At 39.4% G+C, this 24448-nt stretch overlaps 1 protein-coding gene across 1 annotated transcript in view; it reads right to left on the bottom strand.

The window, feature by feature from the left end:
• LOC134205790 (uncharacterized) overlaps positions 1-23904 on the bottom strand; it is a 105783-nt gene extending 81879 nt beyond the window's left edge. Inside the window, exon 1 of the mRNA XM_062681383.1 lies at positions 23604-23904. The gene's annotated coding sequence lies outside the window, so the exon portion shown is untranslated. The remainder of the gene's footprint in view (positions 1-23603) is intronic.
• Between the last annotated feature and the right edge of the window lie 544 nt (positions 23905-24448).

The following is a 24448-nucleotide window of genomic DNA, read 5'->3' as shown; positions in this document are numbered from 1 at the left end:
ATGATTCATATACTCTTCCTTTATGTTACCCAGTGGAAAAAATATTGAAATTATTGAGATTCGTTTTACTAGAACCCTTATTGCAAGACAAGTGAAAAACGCACTCTTACCCCACCGGTGCACTATGGGGCGGCTCCATACAAGTAGGTGGCCGAAAATATTTTCATTTCATTTCTGCAATATTTCACACTTATATCGTAGATTATTGTCTAAAAGATGTGAAATACTTGTTTTGCAGGTCGTTATTACTTCTAAGGTCTCCAAACTCCCTGGAATACAGACCTTTGATCTCTATGGAATATATCTTTTTATCTACGAATGTCTCATGTACACAGCAGTCTATAGATGTGTATTTTAATGCAGCGCAGACCTGTAGAGTTCAAACTAGAAAATTGTATACTGTTTTTATGTGAATTGAGTTGTACAGATGTTCTAAGTTGCACAAGGACTCCGTCAAATACAGGCCATTGCATCTACATACGTAACAGGTTGTCTTTGTAGGATTTTTCATATTGGTTCAGGCTCTTAACCCGTAAAACAAGTAAAGGGAATACAATATAAAGCTCTATTAAAGCTAAACGAACTCCATGCAATAAAAGCTTCAAGATATATAAGTATACTGCAACAACATTTATTTATTCATTATGTACATGAACATCCTCAACAAAATCATCATTTATTTCTTCAAGATCGATTAAAATATCTGCTATGGTATATTTTTCTGTACTCGAATCTGTTGTATTGCAAGAAGTTTCAGTCACTAAAAAACTTTGAACATCTTCTGGATATTCCGGATTAGATTTATTTTGAAGTCGCTTACCTAAGTTGAGGGAGCTTATCAAAGGATCCGACGAGTTCATAGCACGAATGAAAACGTCATGTAAATTTTCTTCTCTTGAGGCTTTCCTGGCATGATGAGTCCGACTTTTTTTTTAAGTGCTTGTGTTGACACTCAGCTGCTTCTTCAGCCAACATTCCAAGTGGTGCTGGTGAATGAATAATTATATCCCCAGCATGGGCAAGGACTTTATGCACCGTAGCAGGAATTTTATACCAATCATACAGCTGCAAATATAACCGGTAGGTTGCTTTACAATAACTGTCTAGCTTTTCAGGATTGATTGGCTCTTGGCAGTTTATCGCGACCAGAATGTTCCAGAACCGGTGAATTAGCTCTTCGTTGACATTTAAAGCTTCACTTAACAGATTTGGATTCGAAAACGCTCGTCGACAAATGTTTCCAGTTGTACTTGATCCTGCTCCACCTTGCCTTGGCTGGTCGACTCTCACACCAAAGCTATCATAAAGCCTTTTCTGTATAAGTTGTTTTCTCTTCAAGTACGCTTCCTTTAATATCTTTGATACCTGCCACTTTTTAAAATCCATTCGGTAAGATATGTGAAGAAGGCACTCGAAAAATCGCATCCATGCATGTAATGGAGATATTCCATAAATAAGTGTCCCTATCTCTGGTGTATATCCTTTTTCAAACTCCTAGATATATTCCAAAGCTTTTTCAACGCGATCTACCTGACGTCCCTCGTGAGCTCTAAATACTTCAATTACTTACTTACTTACGGATCCTGTACACCTCCGGTGGTGCAAAGGGCCGACTTGAAAGATCTCCATCCTGAGCGTTGCCCGGCTATCGCTTTAACCTGTTGCCAGGTTAGATTTCGGTCGACTTCTTTTATTTCTTTATTGAGGCTTCGCCGCCATGAGCCTCTGGGTCTGCCTCTGCTGCGATGTCCCGCTGGGTTCCAGTCTAATGCTTGCTTACAGATTTCGTTTCCGCCCCTACGTAGAGTGTGGCCGACCCAGCCCCACTTCCGATCCCGAATTTCTGTTGCTATCGGCCTCTGGTGACAACGACGATGGAGCTCATTGTTTGAGATCCAGTTGTGAGGCCACCAGGCCCGAATTATATACCGCAGGCATCTGTTAATGAACACCTGCAGCCGTTGAGTGTTCTCCACTGATACACACCATGTTTCGCTAGCGTATAACAGCACAGATTTCACGTTAAAGTTGAAAATTCGTATTTTGGTGCGTTCACTTATCTGCCTGTTTTTCCAGATGTTTCTTAAACTCGCAAAGGCAGCCCTTGCTTTCTTGATCCGTGCGCCTATGTCGATCTTGGTACCGCCGTCCGACGCCATTTGGCTACCAAGATATTGGAAGCTTTCAACATTCTCCACTGGTTGCCCGGCTACTGTGAAACTGGAAGGAGTCACCGTGTTTACATCCAACGATTTGGTTTTGTTGACGTTGATGACTAAACCTGCCGAAGAGGAGCGGCACACGGTCGCTTTGATAGGGCCTGCTTGGGGACACATGCAGCTTTTTATAGAAGTTCAACAGAGCCCACTGTCGAACCCCACCACATCCTAGGCAGACCCCACAGGACGTACCCTCTCACTCTGGCTGATGTCAGAAGGGCAACAGTGCCCAGGCTGCACTACCAGCTAAGTACGCAACCCTTAGCTGGCGGTCAATTGTCATCGGAAGACCCGTGGAAGCGTGAGTATTGGAACTTGTGAGGACCAGAGCTATGTTAGGCGCCCCTTCCCGGATGTCAACTCACCATTTCGCAGCCCTTCGCAATACTTCAATGAGTTGCCTATAATTCATGATTCACCGAATAATAAGTACAAACACTTCACACGATTTACCTTCGCAATCACAGCTCACTATGCACTCAGATAGACATTCATAAATGTTCTGTTTATTTATTTCACCTAGGTACATATCAATAATTATCGAAAGATGTCCTTAGGTACAGACATTTTTGCTTCTTGTATCTTCTTCTTCTTATTGGCATTACATCCCCACACTGGGACAGAGCCGCCTCACAGCTTAGTGTTCGCTAAGCACTTCCACAGTTATTAACTGCGAGGTTTCTTAGCCAAGGTCATGAGGCTAACACGATGATACTTTTATGCCCAGGGAAGTCGAAACAATTTCCAATCCGAAAATTGCCTAGACCGGCACCGGGAATCGAACCCTGCCACCCTCAGCATGGTCTTGCTTTGTAGCCGTGCGTCTTACCGCACGGCTAAGGAGGGCCCCGCTATTGAACACAAAAATATGCGTTCAAATATTTCCATAGCGTGTAAATTTCAGAATTTTTAACTGTGTTCTATTTTGTAGACTACGCTAAACAACCATCCCTCTCAGCGTCGCCCTCGACAAATCAAGCTCTCGGCGAAGTCTACTTCTTCTTTTTTGTCGAAAATCATTTCGCCGTGGTTTGACGTTTCATTTTTGCTAAAAGAGTGAAAAGAATAAAAACAATAATTTGAAAACGGGTTTTCGAACTTCTCCTTCTCACTCTTGCAAAAAAAATTGTTTTGTGATGCGGTGAGATGAAACGATCAATTTCGCGAAAATTTGGCCTCCGATTCGGTCGCGAGTGTTATAACGGTTGCAGTGCGAACTGTTCAGAGAAAATCGGTTCTCAGAGAAAAGCGGTCCGCAATCGGTAACGTCTCTAACCGCGCGGGCCATTGGTCACCATCCGAACCCACCCCATCAGCAGATACCGTTCCTGGCGGCGGATGCTATCTCGCCGGCGTCACTGACGCGGTGGCCCAACAGCAGCAGTTTCGGCAATAACGCAACCGTTCCTCCCTAACGCCCAACAAAGTGATCTCACTGTAGACCGCAGGAACCGATGCCACCAATCTGACGCCATACGCCACCCTGCCCCAGTTTGGTTTGGAGGCAGCAGCAGTATTCATCACAACGCATTTACCTAATCCTACGATGGCAAAAGCAGTGGCCGCGGATCCCGTTCGGCAACGTGGTGTCCGCCAAGGTGTTCATCGACAAGCAAACCAACCTGTCCAAGTACTTCGGCTTGGTGTCGTTCGGCAATGTGGCCTCGGCACAGGCCGCCATCCAGGCGATGCACGGTTTCCAGATCGGCACCACGCGGCTGAAAGTGTAGTTGAAGCGTTCGAAGGACGCTTCGAAACCGTACAAGAGCCGGAAGTGAAAAAAAGTGAGAGGGAGGAATTCTAAGCGCTGGTCGCGAATATGCTGGTAGTAAAATCCTGATTGAGCACGGAGGAGTTCCAGCACTTGGAGGAACCAGGATGCAATCGACTTCCAAGTGGCTTCGACATATACGAAAAGTTTTATTCGTCAAAAACCTTGACGATGACAGTCTGGTAGGAGAGGATTCGTTTTCTTCAGGCAACCATACGAGAGGTGAATGTTTATTTCTATGATTCTATTTCTAGAAAATAAATGTATATTTCATACACATAGATCGCCTCTAAGCTAGCAAGGACTAGATGCTTGAGACAAAACCACATTTTGTCGGATAGATTATTCTACCGGTAGTTCATCTTGATTTCAGACGGGTCTGACGAATACGATGGAAATAATTTACAGCACAAAGCTACGAGAATAATTTCGGTATTTTCGATCCATCCCGGATTCCTTAGAGCTGCTCCAAAGCCTGAATAGGTCAGTAATAATATTTATTAAATAACAAAACTGAATTCCTTAGATAACTTGTTTAGGAATACCGCCGAGAATACATGGGGAAGTCTTCCGGGATTTTCTTTGGAAATTCTTTCGGGTTTTTCTTTGGGAACTCCTTCTGGAAAACCTTTAAAATATCTACGAGAATTTCTGCGGGAGCTCCTACAGGAATTCCTTTGGGCATACCTACGGAATTTGCGGGAGGAATTCCTTCCGGAATATTTTTGGAAATTGTGGGAGTAATTTTTAAAGGATTTTCCAGTAATGTTTTCGGAAAATCCACAAAATTCTTCCACAGAAGAAAGAAGAAAGCAGGAAGTAAGAAGAAAGAAGAAATGAGAAAGATGGGAAAAGGAAGAAGGACGAAGGAAGAAGCAAAATAGAAGAAAGAAATAAGGAAGGAGGAAGAAAGAAGATAGAAGATGGAAGAAAACATAAGGAAGAAGGAAGAAGCAATAAGAAAGAATACAGAAGAAATAAGAAAGAATACATACGAAAGAAGCAGAGAGAAGGAAGAAGAAGAAAGAAGGAAAGAGGAAGAGGGAGGGAAGAAAGAGAGAAAGAGAGAAGAAAGGAAGAGAAGGAAGGGAAGAAAGAGAGAAGGAAGAACGAAGAATACAGAAGGAAGAAGAAAGCAGGAAGAAGGAAGAAGAAATGAGAAAGGAGAAAGGCGGAAAAAGGAAGTAGGACGAAGGAAGAAGCAAAATATAAGGAAGGAAGAAGAAATGAGAAAGGAGAAATACGAAAAAGAAAGGACGACGGAAGAAGCAAAATAGAAGAAAGAAATAAGGAAGAAGGAAGAAGAAATAAGAAAATACAGAAGAAGAAGGAAGGAAGAAGGAAGATTTGCATTGATTGATATTATTGCTCAAATGCAGTGGCGTAGCCACGGGAAGGGGTGGTTTTGGACATAAACCAACACCCCCCCATCCCATAGACAAAATTTTGAGGTGATTTTTTTTCCGAACCCTCTCGAAACAATAAGCCATTTCAATCTATAGAATGACACTAACATTCATAGAATGACAGTTGGCCCATGCAGCATAAGAACAAATTTTTAGTCCCATACAAATTTAAAATGCAAATTAAAAATAGTTCCGGGGCTCCAAAAATTCTGAAAAATTGGGGTTAGGCTCAGTTTTTATGCAGATTCAAAATATGTAAAAACATATATACCCCTAAACAACCCAACTAAAAAAAATGCTCAGGAATACCGCCCCCAGACAAATTTTCTGGCTTGTAGTGATGAAGTAATCTATTTCAAGTTTTCCAATCAGTCATCACTAGAAGGTTTCTCGTTTTTCGAAGAAATTCCTAGAGAATTCAAGATAGTTATTTTAAAAATATTTCCGATGTAATTTCTGGAAGATGTGCTTTGATATTTTCTAATGAGCTCAAATAATGATCTCGAAGAAAATTTCAAAAAGATTTCCAAGGTAAATAAATAACAAGGACTCATTAAAATTCCCGGAGAATTCAAAATATAATTTCCATAGACATTTTTTAATAATTTTATTTTTTTAAATAATTGCCGATGAATTGAACTATCCTGAAGATATTTTAGAAATTTTCAGATGATTCCTCCGGGAATCCCTTTGCAAAATCCTCCGAAGGAGTTTTCAAAGGAACTTCCGAAGGAATTCCCAGAGGTTCTTCCGATGGAATTCCCAGAGGTTCTTCCGAAGGAATTCCCAGAGGAATGTCTGAAACAATTCCCAGAGGAACTTCCGAAGGAGTTCCCAGAGAAACTTGAGAAGGAACTCTTAGAGGAACTTCCGAAGGAATTCTCAGAGGAACTTCCGAAGGAATTCTCAGAGAAACTTCCGAAGGAGTCCCAGAGGAACTTTCGAAAGAATTCCCAAAGGAACTTCTAAAAGAAGGGAGGAACATCTGAAGGAATTCTCAGAGGAACTTATGAAGGAGTCTCAGAGAAACTTCCGAAGGAAATCCCAGAGCATCTTTCGAAAGAATTCCCAGGAACTCCCGAAGGAGTTCCCAGAGAAACTTCCGAAGGAATTCTCAAAGGAACATCCGAAGGAATTCTCAGAGGAACTTCTGAAGGAGTCCCTGAGGAACCTCCGAAGGAATTTCCAAAAAAAGGCCCAGAGAAAATTTCGAAGGAATTTTCAAAAAAAAAAGCTCCCGAGGAATTATCAAAGGAACTTCCGAAGGAATTCCCAGAGAAACTTTCGTAGGAATTCGCAGATTAACTTCCGAAGGATTTCACAGAGGAATTTCCAGAGAAACTTCCGAAGTAATTTCCAGAGGAACATCCGAAGTAATGCACAGAAGACCTTCCCGGGGGCTTCCCGAAGGAATTCCCAGAGAACTTCTCGAAGGAATTCCCAGAAGATTTTCCAAATGAGATCCCTGAGGTATTCCCGATGGAATCATCGTAGGAATTCCCGAAGGAATATTCGGAGGATTCCCCGGAAGAATTTTCGTAGAATTTCCAAAAAAAAATTATTGAAGGGATTTCCTATGTAATTCCATTAGAAAAACCAAACGAATTCTCGAAAGAATTCTGAAAAAAATGAGCGAAGGAATTCCCGGAAGAATTATCGTAGGAATTGCCAAAGGTATAGTCTGACAAATTTTTGATTTTCCATGGTGAAAACTCCATTTGTGCGAATATGTTATGATTTTTCATGAATGTTTACATCTTCACATAAGCAATATTCTCCCCGCATTCAGCAATGTTTACTCATAATTAATCCCCCAAAATTAAAATTTTCCCAGCAACCGTGGAGGAACAATTCTATGCTGCATCTTTGTGGGTGTTGGATCGAAACCCTTGCCACATCCTTCTCCGAGTAATCTTCGACTCAGCAACGAACCTGCGCCAAACTTTACTGAGGCAATTGCATATGGGTTTGACTGCTTAGCTGGTTAGTATCCTTCATCATATTTTGTCCTTCACAAATTTTATTTTAATTTCTTCCCTTTTTACAGCGCCGAACGTAATGGAGAAATCGCGGAACAAACTTCCTCTCTCGGGTATTTTGGCGCAACGATTCGGGTATTCCGTTTGATTGATCCTGATCCCGGAAAAGCCAGACAACGATGATTCATTCCGACATAAATAATTATTATTGTAAAACTGGAAGCAGTTTAGATTTTAAGATGTAAATTATATTCAATAAACAATGATAAAAAAAATGTAAACAACAGCTCTTACGAGAGCTTGGTGACGTCTAATAATCTTTCTCTTTCAAGCGCATAGAAAACTCTATCATTTCTATGCGCATGAAAGAGAATGATGATTAGACATCAGCAATAAGCTCTATTTTACGAAAGAAAACAAAAACAAGAAGAAGAACCCCAAATCAGGAGCTAGATGTGGCTTGATGTTCCATAGCAGGACATCGGACCCATATCAGGCTGAAACGTCAAAGCCATTTCGCATGTTCGAAGTCCGACGGGCTCGACGCAAACGGTGCAGAATCGCGAGATGTAAGGCGGATCCTCTTGCTCTGCTCACTCTCAGATCAGGCTCTGTCTCACTGATCGGGGCTTTGATGTCAAGCTCCTGTCGGACTCAGATTTCTTAGAGGGATGAAATTTCTGTCAATTTAACCATGGTTTCAGAGAAATTCACCACTGTTTAATCACTTTCCATGGTGAATCCAAATCTATGCTTCTGATAACCCCTTCTAACAAACACAACTTTCTCCCTGTGGTTATTGTGGAGATGCAGAGGTATTCTCGGTCTTTAGTAGCAAAAATAACCACACACTAACATCCCCTTTCTTTCATCCCCAACTGACTGTGAGGACTTGGCCAGTGCCGTTATTGATCAACATTTGAGAGCAGCTGAAACGTGCACTTCGAGAATAAACTTCGAGTAAATCCCAATCACTATTCACTTGGATCTAAGTGCAATTTACACCAGTTCTGATCAATCACGGAGCAGCAACCATTGATATGTACAGTCAGTCTAAGCTAAACTAAGCTTTGGCATCACATCATTTGATGTCTGTGTTCAATGTAAAAAACAAAACAAAAATAATAGATAAAATAATTTGAGCCAAGTTCAAAAATGTGCACGAGAATGAAGTAAGAAGATTTGTAATGTATTTGTATGTATTTTTTAACCTGAAAAAATAATTGAATTATATTGCTTACGTTTATTTTATTTTTTTTAAACTGCGACATGTTCAAGCTCAATTTTCAGATTTGAAGTTGTGCGTGTATTTCACGAAATCTTCAATATCTTTACTTCTGTAAATGGAATACACTATTCAAACAGTATTAATGTTTTTTTGTTAAATATCTTGGCTGTGTATATGCCCAGAACATGTTTCGGAATGGAGAAATTGATATGAAATTTGCGAAAAAGAATCCATGTGTTTTGGAGGGACTCGAACCCTCAACCTCAACCGATTCCAGAACCTGTGCGAAAATGTTGCGGAACCGAATATGTGGATGCTGATCGCAAACCCTCTTAAAACGAGAATACAGTGTACTAGTGACCTTGCTGGTGGCTACACACAAAGTTGCTGCGTGCCTCCGTGTACTGTTACATGTTTTGACGTAGGACTTACGTCTCTCTTTACTATACCGGGTGTCATTTCAAAATATTCAAATGGACCGCGTTACGCTGTGTTGAAAGATTTTAAACGTTAATAGCGTTCGTCTCAGTGGACGAATTTCTGCGGTAAGCCCCTCAATCGACAGGTTTCAAGTATGCCTTTCATGTCCATGCTTGATAAGACTCGAAAAACTTGTTTCAATAGGCATGAAACTGTTTGCAATGAAAAACATTGGGATCAAGGGAACCTATAAATATGGGTACCGCATAATTCTTGCATCATTCCATTACCACGTTCTGATTGGTGCAGACACCAGCGAATGAGCAGTCGCTGGGTCTGCCGAGAAGCCATAAAATAGCGCAACGCGATTTTTTCCTTTCATTCTGACCGGGACAAGCGAAGCAACCGCATCATCGGCACTCACACCTTTTAGCAGGGAATGAAGTCATCGAAGCCACCATCATCAGCCGAAACCTAGCCAGTACAGCAGCAGTCCACCCTACAGACCCGACAAAGCAGCAATGCTGAGCAGATACCGGCAGCAGCAGCAGAGTCGAGCCGAGACCGGCCGGCATCGGTGATGAGCCGAGACAGGCTGAAGAAAAGCCACATGATGCAGCATGTATGTCCAAACAAACAAACGGTTCTTCAGAGGGCCAATGATAGAGATCAAAATCAAAGCTTTCAATTCCCTTCGGGATAGAAATTGCAGGGTTGTTACGGAGATCCTGAAATATTTTTCGCGCCGACTAAAATCAAATCCACGCCATTTCCGCGCGACATGAAAATCCATTCTGCGCCAAATCCGCGCGACCCAAAACTAAATTCTAAGCAAATACACGTTAAATATCAATGTTAAATATTATGCTGAACATTACAACAATTTAGTGAACGTCTTTTTTCGAGTTCGTTTTTATAATTTTACTGATTTTTAATATATATATATTTTAACTTCAACGTTACACATGTTTGTACAAAATTGAAAATAGGATTAAGGAAAAAGCAGTTGATACAACAACTCATCTAGATGGTCCTTCCTGGAATTTCTGAAGAAGTCGCTCCAAAATTGTCTGCGGGTGTTTCTCCGAGGACATCTGTGAAAATTTCTCCATTCTTGCAAAAGGTTCCCCGGAAATTTATGCGGAATTTCATTTTTTCATAATTTTTTGTGAATTCCTCAAAAACGACATGCAGGAAATTTTCGGAAACTGTATGTGGACAGCCCTAATTAATTCCTACAGAAATCGCTTGGGAAATTCTAACATGGTTGGTGATGATTGGTGGTGACTTCCTGCTGAAAAACTTCCAAAAAATCTGTTGTTAAATTTTCAGGATTTTTCACAGAAATTCTTGTGATCATAGCTAAATAAACTTCGAAGGAAATCTTAACATGAATTCTTGCGGGAATTTCTCGGGAATCTCTGCAAAAACTCTTCCGGGAAAACATTTTCAAAACTTTTCAACAAATTTTTTTTTCAAAATCAACATCAAAAACAATTTCTGCGGAAGCACTTAAAAGACGAGTGTTCATGTCCTTCAACAGACATGTTTTGAATGCGCCATGCTTCAGAATGGTTTAAAAATGACAACAAGTGGCGCCCCTCTCCTCATAACATTTGTTTAATCAATGCTCAAGAGTGTAACCATGGAATTCAAACAGGGTTTGTTAATATCCGAAAATTGATGTTAGTTAATAACTACAAACGTTAATTTTGTTCTCGAAAACATTTGCTAACGAGAATAAAGCCCATCTAGATAGACATAAAACTAATTTTCAAATAAACGTCCTTAGATATAGAATTTCATTTGATTAAATACTCCTAAAACTAAATCCACACAAAGTCCTAAAATCGTTATGTAAATCCGCGCCAAATCCGCGAAAACCGCAAAATCCGCGAAAATCGCGGAATCCGCTTAGTCGTAACAACCCTGAAATTGTACTTGGGTGCCAAATCCAATATTCTAGAGATAAAATTTTATGCGTGATTTTCATAAATAGCGTTAAAACTAACAGTGGATAATTTTTCTGACTTAACCGCGAAGTGGACGAAGGACTTCACTTGACCATGCCTTTAAAGATTCATAAGATGTTCAAATCTTTCTCATAATATTATTTGGACAAAAAACCACCGATAACAGCTCAAACATTAATAAACTATCAATCGATTTTTCATCAAATGTTGGATTTTTTGGCATTGATAAAAAAATATGTAGAAAAACATTGTTTGATACTGACCGCACACAAAGCGAACGTGACTGAATGATCGTCCCATGTTATGAATTCTAAATCTTATCACCCGAAATCCCATGTCCGGGTGTTTTTTGCCTTTCTCGTACAACAAAGTTGTACCGAAAGGCTATCATTTCACTCCAAATTCGAATTTTTGATAGAAGTCCCGGAGACCCATAGTGTTATATACCATTCGACTCAGCTCGATGAGCTGAACAAATGTCTGTCTGTCCGTGTGTGCGTGTGTGTGTGTGTATGTGTGTGCGTGTGTGTGCACAAAATGCCATAAAAAACATTAGCCAAATTTTCACATAGAAACTCTTAACCGATTTTCTTGCAACAAGTTGCACCCGACAGAGAATAAAACGCTGTTGATCACTATTGAATTTCATAATAATTGCAAATTGCAAAAAATAGATAATATTAAAATAGTGATGAGACATAGCCACATAGAACAATAATGTGTTATGAAAAATGCCTTGCATCTATGAATATTTTTGAAGTTTATCCGTGGCTTGCTCCCATTAAGAGTTTCATCGTACTTTAAATATGCTAGTGTTGCACGCATTTAGGCGTAAGTCTGCTCTTCGTTCAGTTTCATAGTACCATGAAATTGACCGAAAGTCAAAATTCGAACATAGGAAATTGGAGAAACTTTTGGCAGCGCCATCTGTCGTCTACTAGTGTAAATTTTCTATCATAATATTAGACGGTGTAACTGTTTTGCCTTTCTTGTACATCATCGAGGTGTAAGCGTAAAGGCTACATTTATTACCTTTTTACGCGAGAAAGGCGCCATCGCCGCTAGGTGGATTAATCTGGGTTTTTCCTTCTACTACTAACAATGTTGTCTCAGAAAAGAACACCCTACTTTCCATCTGAACTGCAATTCTAAGCTCGCTTGCCCGGCTTATTGGCCTGTATCAAGCGAAAAGTCCCGTTAAGAAATAGACGCCAGCAGCGAGCAACAAGCGTAAAAAAGAAGAAGCCCTTCTCGAACGCGTTGATGATGATGACGCTTTGGCTGACAAAGAAGCGGGATACAAGACACTAGCTGATTGGCCCACCAATTGGGAAGCAGAGAAGATTCAAAATTAAGTAGTATAAAAGAAAAGTGCATTCGCTCGCAGAGCATTCAGTCTTTTTTATACCATCACTAGAAATTCGCGGTTATTTGAAAAGACCGTTTTCTTACTTTTTGCACTTAGCCGAATCAAACAGCCTTTTTCAAGGCTCTAAGAGTTAAAAATAATGTTCTCCTTCAGTCGCTATCGTACGGATTAGAAGACTCTTCAGTGGAAGGGCTGAGATACAGTCTACATCCCCTGCTGAGCCAACTTGTGGTTTATTTCAGGCAGTCCTTCAGTGGGAAGGTTGCCACTGTCGAGGCTAATATTTCGTGACCGGACAGATACTTCCTGAATTTTTTTTGATGATTTTTGTTCGAGGTAGATTTGATTTCTGTGTCGGTTTGATGAGAAGATTTTGCCAAGGAATGGTATGCAACGCAGAAGGATGTTATCGATCATTTAGTAATTTGCGTTCGATCATTTAGTAGTTTGTCAATAACTCATTACAGAAGCTGAATTTCAAAATGTGTTGTATGGTGGACTTCTAGTGCGAAGGTTTTTCTTCAACTTTGTCTAGGGGTTTGTTGTTAGAATTCAACTAATAACGGAATTATAGCACTAGTTGCAGTAACTTAAACTAAATGATTGGAATTTTGTTATCATTTAGTCTAAGTTACTGAAACTATAGCTATAACTCCGTTACTAGTGGAATTCAACCAACGAACCATTAGGCAGAGTTGTAGAAAAACCTTCGCACTAGAAGTCCACCATACAACACATTTTGAAATTCAGCTTCTGGAATAAGTAATTGACAAACTACTAAATGACCGAACGCATATTACTAAATGATCGATAACATCCTTGACGCCGATTATTTATCCAAAATAGTTGATGTGAGAAATTTGTACATATTATGTATCTTAAAAGCATGGTCAAGTCAAGTCCTACGTCCACTTAGCGGTTATGTCACAGACATTACCCACTGTTCGTTTTTGTAATTATTTTTTCACATAGTTTTTTTTTTCATTTTGTATTGTTATTGTATTTTCATATTTAAAATGGAACACATTTTTTTCACTTTCTTCGAGCGAGATTCGAAATCGCTTTCTTGCCACCCGACGCAGTAGTTGTCATCGCCCTTATCAGCTGGCTCATATAGATAGTAAAATCTATAGATGAGCGAAAACATGGCTGAGTCGATTTTTTTGACCGTGTGCACTCGCATTTGACGTCACAGCCCTTAACATTTCCATTGAAATCGTGACGTCATGCTCGTTTAGAGACACGTTTGACAGTTCGTTTGGAGACAGAGGATTTATCTTCGCTCATCTATATATTCCACTATATATAATCCCAGCAATATGACTCCATATTGGAAAACGTTCGACGTATGAACACTAAGCTTTAAAGTTGCACTAATGTAGCTGTTTCATTGCACTTAACGAAAAACAACATTGTGCATTCAAAATGCTATTATAAGACTATGCATCTCATGATTTCCTTGAGAATGCTTGTTTAGAACAGCCAGGTTTTCGAAATGCTTATATACAGCATGGAGCATATGCAATGCCAGTATAATGCTACTATAGTGCTTACTTTAATGCTTATTGGTTACCTGGGATATCATGAGGCTAACACGATGAAACTTTTATGCCCAGGGAACTCGAGACAATTTCCAAGCCGAAAATTACCTAGACCGGCACCGGGAATCGAACTCAGCCACTATCAGCATGGTCTTGATTTGTAGCCGCGCATCTTACCGCACGGCTAGGGAGGGCCCCTATAACTTAGGATATCCAACAACAAATGTACAAATGAATTGATATGAAATAATTTCCGTTTTCATTCTACAAACAAAGTATCACAAGTCAGTCAAAGAGGCGCTTGGTGCGGTTTGGCTCAAGCCGGACCATTTGCAATACTAAATTCTTCTGCTTATGTTTGCTTTTGGTATGGTTTTTGAGCCTTTTGAGTTTTTGAGCATATATTCGGATGACTTTCCGTCGGTCATGTGTGTGATATAGATTTTTAGGAAAATTTAAATAGTGTTGACTGATAATGTGTTAAGTCAAGCTTGAAAGGAGGCTACGCGCAGTAATTCCAAAAGATATGTGGCTTTAGTTTCATTATTCTTACTATCTAAAATATATCCTTGCTACTTCTTTCCTCCACCTTTCCTTTTCGACACCTTTCATATTCTCATACACTGGGCAGTGGTTTCCCTCCAAGGACAAGCTTTTGGACATAGCACCATTTATTGATACTCTTCGCATTTATATACTAGGCGACCGAAAATTTAAAGGTTCGTGTTACCTTTTTGATTTTTGATCTAAAATTTTTCGTTGTAAATTCAGTCATCCCTGGGGAGAGACCATGAACGGCAGTCCAAAAACTGTCCAATTAAACAGATGAAATTAACCTTAAAAAATTGAAAAATGCTCCTTAAAAAAGTGATAATTTTTCCTTAAATTATCTAACAAATTACCTTGAAATATATAAAATGCTCCGTAAACATTCGAAAAGCGTACGAAAAAAATGTACCGTAAACAATTAAAAATGCTCCGTAAAAAAGCAAAGATTTGCTACGTAATTAATGATAATTGCGCAGTATATTGACAAAAGAATTATTATAAAATAGTTCAAAAGGTACCTTGAAATTGGCTATCATAAATTAGAATCTTATGCACAATTGTATAGCTCCTAGAGTTTATTGCTGATTGTTTTGCTTGGTAACCCTATTCAACCAAAAACTAAGAAAAATGCTCCTTAGGATGAATAAAATGCTCCATAAACAAATAAATGCCCCTTAAACTAAGAAAAATGCTCACTAAAATAAAGAAATGCTCCTTAAACCAACGAAAAATGTTCCTTAATTTGAGGAAATGCTCCTTAAACGAAAAACAGTGGGAAGGAATGTTAGTTCAACATCTACTAGTGAAGATGCAGGGAACCCATACTACCTTCATAGATGTCTCGGGAAGGATAATTTGTGTTAGTGGGAAAGGTGAATAATAGGGAGCTCTATTCGACAATATAGAGCGTTTGTCAATAACAGTATATTTATGCTGTAAAAATAATAAAATATATTCATCAATTTACTTACGAACCGTCCTAAGGAAAAACAAAACAAAACACAAAATTTCGGCAAATCGCGCGATCGTTCTGCTGTCCGAAACAAGAGCCAACTCGCACTGAACTAATTAACTTTATTACCGGCCGCGCAATGCAGAACACAATATTTCGGCAAATCGCGCGATCGTTCTACCGTCCGTAACAAGAGCCAACACGCACTCGAATTGTCTTCTTCTTCTTTAATGGCTCTATATTCCTACTGGATCTGAGCCTGTTTTTCAGCTTAGTATTCTATGATTAGCATCTCCTCAGTTATTAATTGAAGCATTTCTATGCCCGTCATTGCATGAGTATGTATGTCTCATTGTTTCCTATTGAAAATTGGACAGATCGGACTATGGGCTTAGAAGTTATGGTCAAATTACTATGTATTGTGAAAAAGAGCTTAAAAAAGTCTAGCTCACTTTATTAGCACTCATCACGCAAATTAATCACTATTTCAGCGATAATACGTCGATTTGTAGGGAGATATTAACCACTGCTTCTTTAGAAAAGTGTATCAAACATATATCTGCTTCATAACTCTAGATTTATACACTTCTGAAACTATTAAAAGCAATTATCTTCCGTGAAAAATCACTTTGACTCGGTTTTTTAGCAGCCATGTTTCGTTGACTTATGCAGGCTGGCTGTGCTACAGTTTTTCTTTTGCCCAATAGAAGAATTTTCTGAATGAACATACCTGCTTTCGCACATCAGATAAATGGATAACAACCACACTATGTCAGCTATCATTTTTATTTCACAATTTCTATTAGTATAGCGACATTATCAACAAAAACTTTTCTGGACAATACTGGGGACACTCTATCGTCAAAACATTCTCACCAATAACCCGTACTGGAGAAAATAACCGAAAGCTGCAGATAGATAGAATATCCGATGCTTGCGATTGAGATGCTGAGAATTTTTGTAAACTCAGGTTAATCCTCTCAGCGGTTAAGTTTCATTCACAAATTACATAACGCTAAACTCAACCCACACCAAGCCTCTAGTGATGCTTCATGTATGGTAGGGTTCTGAAATTTATAAAGTCCTTAACGCTCAGACAAGTACCTTCATACAACCTAAAACGTCATGTAGTTTGTAAATGGGCCCTCATGATACTTTTCTCGAATCATGATATAATCGCTTTCATTCGCAGAACATACCAAAAATAATTGCCTACCTTACGGCTTTCAAACACGATTCAAAAATCAACCTTTCGTGCACTAAATTAATGATTTCGTGTGTGTTACTTCTACGTGAAGTTAAACGATTTACAATGATATGGAAATGCTAATATCATCTTCCAAACTTGGACGTACATGTTCATGATAGCATTAGAGGCGAAAGTATAGAATTGATAGTTCCGTTAGGATACGGCAGGCATGCCTGCCGTATCCTAACGGAACTATCAATTCTATACTTTCGCCTCTAATGCTATCATGAACATGTACGTCCAAGTTTGGAAGATGATATTAGCATTTCCATATCATTGCAACCTTTCGTGGTTCGATACACCATTTTCTTCATAATTTCGCAAATAAATGATTCAATAAGTGTAAGAACATTTAGTTTTTTCATCTTTCGCACGAATCCTACAAACATTTTCTCATTTAATAATGGAAAGATACAATGGATCGTATGTTTCATTAGATAAACTTTCAACGTCATTTCATGTGAATAATTTCAAGTCAAATTACTTGACAAATACCTTCATCATAATTTAGATTTATTATTGCTTGCAAAAAAGTATTTTGATCTGTAAAATGATACCGAAAAAGTATTCTTTCAACTCGGGAAGTTGAAACACGTGAGAGTTTTGAGAGGATTCACAACAGCTGATCGATATAGAGAGGAGTGGAATCAAACGCACGTACCAATCATAAAACTTCAATGCAGGCAGAGTTAAAAACAAGCATCCAATAATTGTATTTATGAATAATTGTGTAATAATATCAGGTAGTTGGCACAGTTATAACTGTTTATGCACAGTACAAAGCAAGGAATTGCCTAGAATAAGTTTTACAATTGGCTTTCTTCAGTAGTGCGTTATGCATCATCCCCACCTAAAGCATTGTTTACGTTTTGGAAAAAAGTTTGTTTGAGAGTATCGCGAGAGCGAGAGCAATACAACTGCCATGGTTTCAACTAGCAGTAAATCTCAAAATTATGCGACAGCCAATAATTAACGTATGAAATTTGTTTGAAAGCACAACATGAGGGCTAGAACATGTAGCCTTTTTGCAATTGCAGTTTTATATACAGTTTAAATTTTCTAAACTTCTCCACTTGCAAGTATGGTAAATATTTGGGAAATAAATTATTCATATAATAGTATTTTCGTTAGCATGTCCTTGGTAAGCGTGCTATTGGGGGAATCTGAAACGCACTCTCACAATCAGTGTGGTAGTATTTTACATGCAACCAATTAGAATTCACGCTCAATAAGATGATTTGATTTTCTCTATTTGTTTGCATGCTGCCTTTAAGGCTCCCCCAGACCTAAGCGATTTCACCGCCGCGGCGGCGACAACTAGTCGCCGCGATTCTATCGTTGGGTCGCTGCAGGCAATGTTCTATTTACATTTCCATACCAACGGCGACAGAATTGCTGTCGCCAAGCGATAGAATCGTGTCGCGACTGTCGCGTCGCGTGTGTTTGGGGGAACCTTTATTCAACGCAAGCAACATTACTGGTACTATAAACAGCAACCCATCTTTATCTCTCGTATGTTCGAAATCAACAAACACTCGTCCCAAGTGGGCTGAAAAATTATCCACCTGATAGGGACAAGGATGCCGACATTTTGTCCATTTCTCTCGAGACTTTCGCTGGTTTAAATGAGATATTGCGGACATTCATCATCGTTTTTTGCTATTTGGCGTCAAAACCAAATGTAAGCAAGCTGGCTGGTAGAATAATTCTGGTTGGAAATGCAATATATAAAGATTTATAACGATAAATGTGCTCAACCGTAGCATAATGGACCAAGGTTTGAGCCGTTACCCCTAAATATGTGTTTCTCCGACATACCACACACCAGATCACATAGAAAGCTTTTCCCAGTTGTATAAAGTGACCAGATAAATTTTGTGTGAGCGCGGGACACAAAAAAGGTCAAAGCTTTCTTCAAACGTTAAATGTGCAGCGCAATGTAGCTGTTATTGAGTTTCACATACCTTTTAAGTTTGGCGGTCCCCTGTCTGATAACTGCAAAACTGTTGCAACTAACGAATTGCAGTTAAATAACTTTCAGCTGTTAAACGTCTAGTGTATAGAAAATTGTTAGAATATTATTTTAAATAAAGATATAAGCAATGGTATCGAATCTTGAAAATTAGTTTCTGAATTACCTAAATAATTCTTTCTAAATTACCTAACAAAAGTATTGTGATTAAGAATTAATTAGATCATATTTTTTAAAGTCTATTCTGGTTGAAGCTTCCGCCTCCAGGAATACGGTCCACGGTTTTAACTCCATTTTATTTATCAAAAATCCCGTTTAACTTCAGATTACTTGGAGACTAGAATCCGATCTTAAATTTTCCAGAGATGTAAGGCTACCTTGAACACAATATTCATTTTTTGAAGCACTTTTTGCATCAACGTAACTGTCGGATCTATTACTATCGACATACAATATCAACAATCTAAAGGTAGTCTTCCAACTGGGGTAAGTTTTCCGCAAAATCTTGGTCCGCACGAAATTTATATGGAGTGGTATTTTGGATGTTCCGTGTAGAAATCCAAGCAATCACGCAGCAGGAAATACATGGAAGCAAAATCTGCTTATAAGATTCCCAGGGTATAAGGCTAATGTGTTCAAATCTCAATCATCGCAGCCTCATGCGCGATCTAACTCGCTTTCGATCTGTAGGCAGAGTTTGTATCGCCCATTTGCCAGAAAATGATTTTGCCCCAAAAAGCGTCAAAACCTAATGGAATAGTATTTAATGTTTAGGTACGGATTTACTATCCATTGTTTTAGGCAAAGGAAGTTAATTTGATAAACACATCGTAGAAGAACACGTTGAAATCATGCAATGTTGCAAATTGGAATTCGAATCATGAACGGTTCTCTAGGCCGTGAGTTGGGTGGGGTTTGACTCGCACTTGATTTGAATCCTAGATGAAATTTGAGAATTTGAGTCTCCCAACGCTGTCATAATGCAGTGTACACACCAGTCAAGCAGTTTGACGAACATTGACTGCCCCCAAGAAGACGCTTTGGTTGCTGCTTCGTTTGAACATGTATGAACATGCACAAACTCTCATATATTTGTTTATGGTTGGTGCTCAAGTTGGCGCTTCGGTCGTTCATGTATGATATTGTTGGTCGAATAAATTGATTGTTCGTGCCGCTGTTAGTAAAACTTAATGGATGTTTGAATAAACGAGAGGTGGAGTCAATGTTGATCAAATTGCTTGACCGTGTGTACATTCCATAAGGCTTGAGTAAAACAAGCTATAGTCATAGAAGCACATTTTAATCTAGACTTCTATGATCCATACGTTTGTCTTTCAAAACGTTTGCTTCAGACAAAATTATATAGGGGAAATGTTCCGATCTCCATCTCACTGTACATATATCCAATCCATCTCATCGCTAAACAAGGAAATACGGCACCAAATTCGTCGCTTCTTTTTGTCAACATGTGTGCTCACTGCTGATAAAAATCACAAAAATAATAAACAACCAAATTCCTTACCATTGCTTTGTTTTAGATGGGATGGAAATAGGAGCTATGAGATGAAGTGGCGAACAGTTTCCCTATTTTAAAAATCTTAATTATGCATTCTATTTTTCATTATTTCGCGGGACATTATCTAGAAATATGTTAAATGCGGGACGTTTCGCGGGACGCTTTTCAGCGCGGGACAAATAGTGAAAATGCGGGACGTCTGGTCACATTACAGTTGTACGATTTATAATGAAGAACCAACAGCAGCGCTGCCAGAAGTAAAATTTAATGTTTTGCGCCATGACAAATGGTTTGAAATGATTTCCTCCTTAGTATACTCACTCGTTCTCCGCGCCTAGAGAACCAGCGTGAGCGTTACCAGCTCTCTTCGTTTCGTCACATCATCCTCTTTCGCATGCGAAGCAAGCACGTTTAGATGCAAGATCTGCTATGCTGCGCAGGAGTCCAACCCGTTCGACGCGCTGCAGGGGGGAATGACGGTTTTGGCAGGTTTTGTTCTATTATTGGCAGGGGGGTTTTTTTATATCTGATTATGCTCAAATTTGGCCTAAACATTCTTTGCGTATCAAAGAACATTGTGGCCAAATTTCATAAAATTTGGTCGACAAAAACCCCCCTGCCAATAAAAGAACAAAACCTGCCAAAGCCGTCTTTCCCCCTACTTTCGGTTAGACTCGGTCGAAGTGTCGGGCTGTGCTTTGCCAAAAGGCGTGCGCACGCTTTCGTTCTCATATCATACTCCGATGATTGGGAACAGTTTGTTTTTTTTTCTCCTGATGAATATGCATCGAAAACAATATTAAATTAATGTTTGATTTTTGAAAAGAGACATCAAATAATGCTTTTTTACGAATACTCAAAATCAATCAATATAGAGAATTTTTTTTAAAAATTTTAAAAATTAAATAACTGGAAAACATTTCTTCTAAATGTGATAACAGCTTCTAAATGTGACTCATTGGTCGTCACAATCTGGGGTCGCATCAAACAATTATACTAAAAATGGTTAATAAGATTTCTTTCATAGCAACAAAATATGTAAGAGTTTAAATATTAGTGGCGATAAGTCCAATGTACCCCGAATGGCGAAAAAGCCGATTTGAAAGATCTCTTAAATTTCGGACGATTTGCGGGAGTTTAAAATTTTGAGTGCATCCTAATTTTTGGAACAAAAGAGATTAATAAGTTGTTTATTGTTTTGTAAATCCTTTCTACATGATTTTTTCTCTTCTCTAATATTTGGTTGAGTTGTACAAGAAAAGATTGTAATACACAGGATTTTGTTTTTACGCGATTTTTTTTCGCTCGTATTTTTGATCGTGTGACTTCAATTTGCCACCAAACTTTTCGCAAAATGTTTCAAAAAATCCAGAATAAATCAAAGAAAAATCACACGATAATTAATATACGTTAAACATTTAGGATGAGTGGAAAATTGAGAAAATGTAAATCGTGTAAAAACAGAATCCAGTGTATTAGATTAAACGCACAACTTTCATACGAAACCACTCAGCTTGATACATTTTTTTAGCAGGGTGGTAGAACAGGTGTACCAAAAGTCCACGAGACGCCCCTGGAAACTTGGCTGGATCGTACAATTGGGTCAGAAGTTATGGCGAAAATACTAATTTTAAAACTACAAAATTAAATGCCATTTTTTGCACTTATGCTCATTCGTTTTGTTTGCAACAAGTTGCGTTTGGCGAGAAATTTTGTTATGCCTATAAACAAATATGAAAAATAAGACCAAACCACATATTGGTCACTTGTCATAAGACGAGTTTGAACAATCCCAATGGTGGAATTAAATGGGATTGTACAAACTCGTCTTTTGACAAGTGAAGACATTCCACTAAAAAGCTCAAAATAATTTTCTTAACACATATTGGTGTTATTTTAGATTTTTCCAAACCTTTTGAACGAACGAGAAAGGCACCATCACCGCTAGGTGGATAAATCTGGGTTTTTTTAATAGCTTAGCTGGATATAATTTAATTTCTTGGTTTAAAACGTTTGGTTTCCACGTTGCTGTCAATCAGTATAGACCCTAATTTTTTGAAACAGCTTACCAATTGTGTATTTATGGACAACCTTGGCTTAATAATATGCAGGTCACTTTATGTAGGAAGTTTGTGTTTTTAAGTGTTCCGTTTTTTGTACATTATCTCGACTTGAACATATCAAATGCACTTGCAATCATGCCAATAAAAATCCGCAAAAAAATATTGGGTTGCCGCCATTCGTCTCGGCAGCATTGCAAAACACATCTTGCATACAGATCAGCCATATCTATTAAGTCAGTCAGTCAGTCGGATGTATCACCGCACAGGCACTAGGCAACGGATCGGCCTCTTGGCCGCTCTCCTACGTAACCGTAATGTTGTTGGCGTTGTTACATATGCAAATCGTGACTGTGCTCCATCGGCGTCGGTCGTCGCCATACCATAGCAGACCGCAATATGTATCGGCACCAATGCATGCGCGAAGATCGCACGAAGGCGCGAAAGGAACTGGTTTTGTGAAAGTTTGTATTTTCATTTTTCGCTACACCACAAACACGATTGCAATACTTCACTTCTGCGAGCAGGGGGCTCTGTTACGTTTGGAACATCAGTAAGACAGATATACATAATACTAAGGACATATGGTACAGGATGACAAGGAAATTATTCCAAGGTTATCTTGAACGGAGATAATTTTCACTGGGACACTCAGTTCAAGACCAATTTACCATAGTACGAATACAGCCGGTCTGTCCCTTACACATGAAACACAAAACACACTTTGTTGGTCACTTCGTTTAGGGTGCCTCTTCGCATCATCGATTTCCAATATCCAAGTAAGCGGTCCCCGATACTCATCTTTTATTCAATGCCTACTGGGCTATCACATCACCCGACCGACCGGCCCGGTCTGCATCGACCGGCCAGTGGTCATCATTTCACTTTTTTCCCAACGTAATTATTAATGCGAAATCAATCGATAGACTCACGACATGTTCAGGCTGCGGGTACTCTATTGGGCTATCTGAGTGGCCATTCTCTTGGCTACTTGTTGTAGCTACAACATTTGTCCGCCTTTGGTATGATCCATAAGCATATTTTAAATTGTTTTGTCACCCCAAAAACATGCAAACGTTGCTAAATAAACGATGATTTAGAAATTTTCGTGATTTTTCTCAGTTAGCTCTGGACACTAATTGAATAATCACGTCGTTCTAAATTTGAGCTCAATGCACCGGTTGCCCACAAAATGAGTTTTCAACATTGTATAGAACATCAATAGAACAAACTCATCTTTATCATAAACAAATACATTTTTGGGGTGTTAAAACTATTTAAAATACGTTATCGTAAGTAGCCGAATAACCTAAATTATTTTTAACGCTTAAAACTCGTGAGTTATCGTATTATCATCACAGATCACAGACCCTCCCATCCTCATGGCGCAAACACACACCTTTTGTTCGCTCTGGAACTCGGCACTGCCGGCTTCTCCCATAAATTGACCTTCCCGGTGGTGCAACTTGCTACTTCGTTTCGCGCTGCGGATTTTCCTCACGCGAACAATCCCCAACGATTCGTACGCACAGAACAACACCGTTGCACTTTTATTTTTTGCACTTGCAACGGTCAACAATAGTCAAAACACAGAAAACCTTCTAAACCCGCGACGACAACAAGTGACAAACGACAGGTCACAAAAGCGATCCAGTTGCGCTGTTTTCCGCACAAAAGCTCCCACTAGACTGGTGGCGTAAGGCCGTCTCCGACCGGGGGTAGGTGGGTTTTCTGTCTTTGCTGTTTTCCCAAAGCTCGTTGCTCTCTCCCCGTCGAAGTCGCCATCACACAGTGCACTGTGGCCGGCTTTTGCGCAGACCGATTGGGAAAATCTTCCACAGCAACAAAATGGGACGGATTGGAAATGGAACTTGTAACTGCCAATTGAGTGTTGAGTTATTGTCCTGTCCGTTGTCTAGCACTGGCTGTTAAGTCTTCCATTTGTGCGACTTCTGGTCGCAGACGATGATCCTGTCTTTTTCAAATCAACTTTTATTTCAAATAATTCATTGTATGGCCGGCCACTGTGCCTCATCGTCGTCGACGCGACGGACATCGTCGTTGAATCGCTTCATCGGTTCAGCCAACCACCTCCAGCACCACCCCACTTGTGCCGAACCACCCAAAGCCAAACACGAACCACTGAAGTGCAGCTCGCGAAGCGATCACATTGCGTGCCGATTTCGTTCGCAATGCAGCGCACAGCACACACGACCACGTGGTGGCTGGGAGTGGGTTTCTGTT

Source organism: Armigeres subalbatus, chromosome 1 (assembly GCF_024139115.2).
Source record: "Armigeres subalbatus isolate Guangzhou_Male chromosome 1, GZ_Asu_2, whole genome shotgun sequence".
In the NCBI taxonomy this organism is placed as follows: domain Eukaryota; kingdom Metazoa; phylum Arthropoda; class Insecta; order Diptera; family Culicidae; genus Armigeres; species Armigeres subalbatus.
The sequence above is the reverse complement of the archived record's forward strand: the minus strand, read 5'-3'. Positions and strand labels throughout refer to the sequence as shown.